We start from the raw sequence: 7,421 nt of genomic DNA on the forward strand, positions 1-7,421 counted from the left end.
CCCTCTCCCTTGGGAAGCCCCCTGGGGCTGAGCCTGCCCTGGGTAGGCACATCCCAATACTCGGGCATTTGGGGACCCAACACTCCCATTTTAGCAGACCCCAGATGTGGCTGGCAGGGTCAGAGCTGGATGCAGAGACCCCAGGTCCGGTGGGGTCAGGGCTGGGCCTTCCAGCAGGTGGAGAGGCCCAGAATCGTGTCCGAGACCATGAACAAAAACCAACCAGTCCACCTGTCTATGTTTTTCACTATGTACCAGGCTCTGCTTAAAGCACTTTGACCTTAGGTATTATGACATTGGAAAGATGGGGAAATGAAGGCACCAAGAGGTTGAGGTCACCTGGTCAAAATCACCCAGCGAGACGATGGCAGGGCCAGGATGTGAAGCCAAGTACCCGGGCCTTTAACCACTGTGCAGTCACTGCCTCTCCAGGTGGGACGTGGAGGCGGGGCACGGTGGCATAGGCCGGAGGGGGCCCAGGAGGCTTGAGGAAGCAGAACCCCACATTCTGGACTGAGGGGTAGGCATTTTACCCAGAGGGCACCAGGGAGCCATGGGAAGCTTTACAGCAGGGTTTCTCAGCCAGCCTCTGCACCCTTGCCGTGCCGGCCTGGATCGTTGTCTGTGAGGGCCCCTCCTGGGCGCCCCGCGTGGTGCCAGGAGCACCCCCATCTGCCCAGTGTTGACAAGCAGAAGTGTGGGCAGTCGCTGAGCGTCCCCAGGGGCCAGATCGTCCCCAGCCGAGAAGCCCTGGAAGGCCGTGTGCTGGGTGGCCGAGTGGGGGACAGGGTGGGAGGCCGGGAGACGAGGTGGGGTGCCCATAGTAAGGCTGGAGGCGGGGGAGGCTGGAGGGGGGGAGGGTGGGGTGCCCATAGTAAGGCCGGAGGGGGGGACAGGCCCTGCGCGGAGGAGTAGCAGGTGCGGGAAAGGCAGGGAGAGTGTTCAGGACGGAACAGTCTTGACTGTCTAATTAATCTGGAGGGATTGGGGCTTCCGAGGATCTTACAATGGGGGGCATCCTCCGGTCCCACCCATCCCCGCCTCTGCACCGGCATCCTGGTGTTTCCTCTGTTCCAGGGTGGGGGGGGGGGTATCAGGGCCACATCTGGGGGGGTAGGTCGGAGCAGGGATCTATCTGTGTCATGGATCCAACCGTCTGAGACCAGCCTCTCAGCCTGCTTACAAATGAGCGCTGGGCCCCGCGGCCTCCGGGGCAGAGCCAGGCACTGGCTGGTGCATGATGGATGGGCTGCAGGGCCATTAATCACAGGCGGGGGAGGAAACAGGTGGCCACCGCGGGCTCAGCCCTGGACCTCCCTCCGGTAAGGCTGGTGGAGCCGGGGCCTCCGCTGCCCAGCTCGGGGTTTGAGCCCTTGGCCTGCCCTAACCTGGCTACGTGACTTGGGACAGTGTGACTTGCCTCCTTTGCACCCTCACCCCCCCCCACCCGCCCCTAAATGGAGCTGGTATTCATTCACTCCCTCAGTAAGTCTCTACTGCACCTACTGTGGGCCAAGTGGGATTCTAAGTGGAGGTTTATGGCGCTGATGGGGGGGGAGATGGAAATCCCTCCCCTTGCAGAGCTAATAGGCTTTAAAAACTTGGCTCAAGTCCTGCGTTTCCTCTGCCCAGAGCCCTCCAGAGCTCCCATGTCCCTGGGGTAAAAGCTGAGTCCTCCCCACGGCCCCAAGGCCCTGCTCGAACCGTAGCATCCCCTACCTGCCCTGCCCTCCGCCCTCTCTCCCCCTCACTCCCTCTGCTTCAGCCACACGGGCCCCAACACACCCGGCCCGGTCCTGCCCCCGGACCTTTGCATGGGCAACTTCCTCTGCCTGGGATACTCATCCCCAAATGCCACTTTGGCTAATTCTTTCCTTTCTTTCCAGCCTTGGCTTAAAGGTCACCTTCTCAATGAGGCCTCATTGTGACTTCCCTATTTAATTCTGGCAGGGCTGGGACTAGGACAAGTGCACTTTTGAGTGAGGCACTTTCTTCAGGCATAAAATTTAAGGGGGCACCAAAAATCTCAGTCTACATGCTAAACAGTATTTTCATGCAACCTTTTTTTTTTTTTTTTTTTTTTTGCATTGTGGTAAAAGATACGTAAAATTTACCACGGGAGACATTTAATCCATTCGCCACGTTGTACAATGATCACCTTTAGTTCCGGAACATTCTGTCGCTTCAAAAAAGGAGCCCTGTGCCCATCAGCAGTCACTCCCCATCCCCGTGCCTCAGCCCCCTGTCCCCACGAACCGCCTTCCTGTCCGTGGATGAGACTGTTCGGGACGTTTCACACACGTGGACTCACGCCCCGTGCGGCCTCTCGTGTCTGGTTCCCTCCCTGAGCGTCGTGTGTTCAGGGTCCGTCCTCGGGGTGGCGGGTGCGGGCGCCTCGCTCCTGTTGGTGGCCAAGGGACGTGTGCGTGCCCGGACGGACCACATGCTTGCATCCGTGTGTCCCCTGATGGACGGTCGGGGTGATTCCCCTTTTGGACTCTTGTCAGTCCTGCTGTTGTGCACGCTTGTGCGTGAGTCTTGGATCCCCAGAAGTGGAACTGCTGGGTCACCATGGTAATTCTATGTTTCATTTCTCAGGAGCCGCTCAACTGTTTCCCCGCGGCGCTGCCCCATGTCACGTCCCCCCCACCGCGTCCCTCCCCGCCAGCCGTGCGCGAGGCTGTCGACTTCTCCACGTCTCTGCCAACACTCGCTCTTGTCCCTTTCGGAAAAAAGAACACTCAATAACCATTCTGGTGGGTGAAAAGCGGTGTCTCGTTGCAGTCTTGATTTGCATAAGGCGATATTTGAACAAACCGAAATCAATGAAACAATTTCCGTGACGGGCGACATTTCGAAATTTTCCTAAGAACGGGATCCAGTCCTGCACGCGCTGCCCGCCGCACCTGTTCCCCCCGCCCCTTGCCAGTCCTGTGGCAGCGTGCCCTTGCTCCCGGGCCCCCTTCCCCAAACCGGTAACAGCTCAACGTTTTCTCCCAGCTGGAGGACTCCTCGCTGTTGGACACAGGAAGTGTGCGACGCGTTGCTTTTGTGGACTCTCTAGAATTAACCACCGGAATGTCAGCTCCCGGAGGCAGGGGTTTTCGTCTGCCTCCTTCACTGCTGGATCCCCAGCGCCTAGAACGGTGCCTGCCTCGCCCTAAGTGCTGGACAGATGCTGAATGGATGAATGAACAAAGCAACGAACGGATGGACGGACGGGTTGCAAGGATCCCCCCAAGACAGACCCGGAAAAGCACTTTGTACCCGCTGCTGGCACAGGCCACCTGGATGCAAGGTGCTTGGTCTGCTGGGATCCTCCGATTGGCCGGGCTTGGATCACATGACATGTGCTGGCTGGCAGGCCTTCTCTGGCGTCTTCTTTCCCACCAGGAAAAACCAACCAACGCTGAAATCAGTCTGTATTGTATCACCCTGCTTTATTATTACTTTAAGGGGCACGTATGGTGCCGGAAAGACCACGTTGAGCTATGGCCGTCTGTGTTGTCCTTCAGCCCCGTCCTATCTTATTTGCCGTGCTGTCCCAGCACAGAGCTGGGGCCTGGGGTCCGGCAAAAAGTATTTTAGGTATTTCTGGAATGAACGAATGGCGTGGTAATTATTTCCTCCATGTTGCAGGTGAGGCCCTGGAAGGCGAGGGCAGGTTCTGTTACTTACGTATCTGCCTTCTTCATCCCCAGAGCTCAGCCACTCCACAAGCATTTAGTAGGCGCCCCTGTGTGTCTGACCCCCGTCTACATCCTAGGGATACAGTGACCCACTCAGACCCTGACCTCACACTCCAGCAGGGGAGCGAGACGCGAATTAAGTAACAAACACAGATAGGCTGTTATGATCCACGAGTGACCTCACTGGGCCCAGCTTCACAAATGTACCCAGAATCAAGTGGTCCCCGAATTTGTCCCCCATTCAGGAGCCTCCTGAGGTAGCCCTGTGTCATTTGAAATGGCCGTCCCCCTCTCTGAGCCTTCTGTCTGGCCCCACCAGACCATCCAAGCCCACCTGTCCTCCGGGCCCTGCTCCTGGTCTCAGCTGTCTCTCCGGGGAGCCTGGTTCCTTTGGAACGGGAGTGATATTTGGGATCCAAGAACAGGCTGCCGGATGTGTTCAGACTTCTGGGATTTGCTGTTCCCAGACCCTTCCAGTGAGTGAAACACACACACACACACACACACACACACACACACACACTAATATTCACGTGTGTGCATCTAAATCTATAATCTGTCAATCTACTGATTGACATCCATTGAGCTTATGTATTATCTATCGTGTGTTTCTGCATCATCTATCCAGCTGTCTGTCTATCCTGTTATCTATGATCTATTGGTCGTCTGTCTCTCAGCTGTATATCTGTCTTACCTCTCAGCTGTCTCTCTTGGGCACTGTGAGTCCCCCTGACCCCTCCGATCCCATTCCGGCACCCCAGGATTTATTCCTTCCCTCTTCCCATAGTTTATCTCCTTCTCCAGCAGGGGAACCAGGTTCAGGGGAAGAGTTTTGTTTTGTTTTGTTTTCTTGCCCGGTTCAGGGGGCGAGTTTTCCCCTAGGTTCAGGGGGAGAGTTTTGAAGACAGAGATGAGGTGGTGTCCCTCCCTGGGAAAGAGCCTCCCTGGATTTCCTAACACATTAAATTTTTTTTTTTTAAGTTTACTTAAACTGAAAAAGAGAGAGAGAGAGAGAGAGTGAAAGCATAAGTGGGGAAGGAGCAGAGAAAGGGCAGAGAGACAGAATCTTAAGCAGGCTCATCGTCAGCACAGAGCCCGACGTGGGGCTCGAACCCACAAACCGCGAGATCATGACCCGAGCCCAAGCCCAAGCCCAAGTCCATGACCTGGACCCAGCCCAGTCCAAATGCGCCACCCAGGCGCCCCTCCCTAATACCCTTATTACTTCTTTCTTCTTTGTACAAAATAACTAGGATTTTATTGTGAGATTCCCATAGGTGGAAAACGAAATTGAATATTTATGCCGTCCCTTTCATTGTACTATGTATTTCAATTGCCTGTTTAGTGAAAAATAAAGAAACCTATAACTTTTGGCTTAAATTTGTAAGCATCTGGAACATTGCATGACTGTGTGTTGTCCTTGTACAGGGGCCGAATCTTCTCTGTATCGTCCCAACTTAAGTGTATATGCTGAGGAAGCGAGTGCCCTAATGTAGTGTCCATGAGACCCAAAGTCCTCCCCGTGGCCCCCAAGGCCTAGCATGACCTGCCCCCCTCCCCTCCCTGCCCTCCCCTCCTCCCTCTCTCCCCCTCGTTTGGTTTGGTCTGCTCCAGCTCGGTTCCTCCAACACGCCAGACCCGGTCCTGCCCCAGGGCCTTTGCACAGGCTGTGCCCCCTGCCTGGGAGGCTCTCCCTCTGGAAATCTCCTGGCCCATCCCTTACTTCCTGCAGGTCTCAGCTCAGGAATCACTCCCTCACACAGGCCGCCTTGGGCCCTAAAATAGCCCCACGTCCATTCCCTCACCTTTCCCCGTTTTTCTTTATAGGGACACCTCTGCCTTTATATTTTCCTTTATGTGTTTATTGTCTCTAGGAAGTCGGCTCCACAAGGCCGGGATGTAGGCTCTTACTCCCTGCACAGAGCTTGCCACACAGTAGGTGCTCAGTAAATCCTACTTGCTGTGAAGGTGAGGGTCGTTTTCCTCAGGACTGCGCTGCCCAGGCAAAGCAGGACGCAGCTTGGTCAGCCCGGGGCTGCCGTGACCAGACAGCACACGGTTGGGCCGCTTATGAACCATAACCCCTATTTCTCACAGTTCCGAGGCTGGGAAGTCCAAGATCAAGGTGCTGGCAGATGAGGTCTGGTGGAGAGCTCTCTCCCCGGCTTGCAAACAGCTGCTGGCCGGCTGTGTCCTCCGGGGATGGGGGTGGGGGGCGCTTTCCTCCAGGCCTGCAGCTCCCCTTATCACAAGGCCACCAAGTGCTCTCAGATCGGGCCCTCACTCACCTGATTACCTCCTCCAAGCCCCACCTCCAGATGCAACCACACTGGGGTCAGGGCCGCCCCACGGGAATTGGGGGGACACGACTCGGCCCACGGTACAGTTCTACTGGAACACGTGGCCTGTTCCTTCCTGGAGCACGTGGCCTGTGCGGAGCCCTGGAGCCCCAGGAAGGGCAGGCAGCGGCCTCGAGCAGCTCGGCGCAGGAGGCGGGCATTTATCTGATTACCACTCTAATGAGGCCCTTCCCAGCCAGGGCGATTCTGCCTCCAGGGGACGTTTGGCAACATCAGGGGACATCTGTGGCTGTCACACCGGGACACTGCTCCCCGTCTGGAATGGGTGGGGGCCAGGGATGCCCCACAGACAGTGACCTCCGGATGTCGGCGGCCGTGCTGGGGCGGGAGAGCTTTGCGGTCTCTGATAAGAGCCAAATGGCAAATTGAGAGAAGAGGGGTGGGGGGTTTCTTTCCAGGAGAGCTTTTAACAATGGAACTGACCTTGGCTGGGGGCTGGGAGGTCAGAGGGCTTCCCCCAAAGTGAAGGGGGTGGGGGGTACCTAGGTGACAAGTGCTCAGGTGGAGAAGACAGCTTGTGCCAAGGCCCAGAGGCAGCGGGAGAAGTTGGAGGGGAAGGGACGAGGCAGGGAGAGGGAGGGGACAGACCACCCAGGTGCTTGGACTCCGCCTTCATCTGGGGCTGCTGGGGAGCCACGGAAGGTTTTCAGGTATCACAAGAGGGCAACACGGTCCCATTTGGCTTTGGAGACCTCCCTCTGGCTCCTTCCAGTCAGCAGGATGCAGGGTGGCCTCCTGACTTTTGTGGGTTCCTTCCTCCGCCAACAACATTAAAGGGTATATTTTATGATGGCATTGGTATACACACTGATATAATCCAGGGTGGAAATACGATGATCTGTTCGTGGTTATTGTAGTCACTGTTTTCTTCTGATTCTAGAGGGAATGAAAACATTTTCACAGGCCCCTAAACTGTCGTCAGCCCTGGGCACTGCTTAGTGGACATGCTGGCCAGGCAGGAAAAGCGACCTGGAGAGCTTAGAGGCACTGGACCGGGGTGGGGGCTTGGCGAGGAGGGAAGGGGCTGGGTCTGAAGGAGATTCCGATCACCACCGACCGGGCTACCGGGGTGGGTTGGGGGGGAGGTGGCAGGGACGGAGGGTAGAGCCATCCTGGAAGCCAGCCGGCCTGGCAGACGGTGCCGGGGGCACGGGCAAATCCGGTTTGAGAACTCAGTGAAACGCCCTCAAAAGTTAGCCAAGGAGGGGAAAATCAGACACGCGGGACTTCATGGAAATTAAGCACCATCGAGAGAATAAAAAGACAATTCACAGAATGGGAGAAAACCGCTGCAAATCCTGAGAAGACTCCATTGTCCAGCATATATAAAGAACTCCCACAATTCAACAACACAAAATAAAGCACCCCGTGC

At 56.3% G+C, this 7,421-nt stretch overlaps 1 pseudogene; it reads right to left on the reverse strand.

Moving 5' to 3' along the window:
* Positions 1–5,074: 5,074 nt before the first annotated feature.
* LOC122236801 lies at positions 5,075–5,171 on the reverse strand (annotated as a pseudogene).
* Positions 5,172–7,421: the final 2,250 nt, after the last annotated feature.

The sequence above is a fragment of the Panthera tigris genome, chromosome A2, assembly GCF_018350195.1.
Source record: "Panthera tigris isolate Pti1 chromosome A2, P.tigris_Pti1_mat1.1, whole genome shotgun sequence".
In the NCBI taxonomy this organism is placed as follows: domain Eukaryota; kingdom Metazoa; phylum Chordata; class Mammalia; order Carnivora; family Felidae; genus Panthera; species Panthera tigris.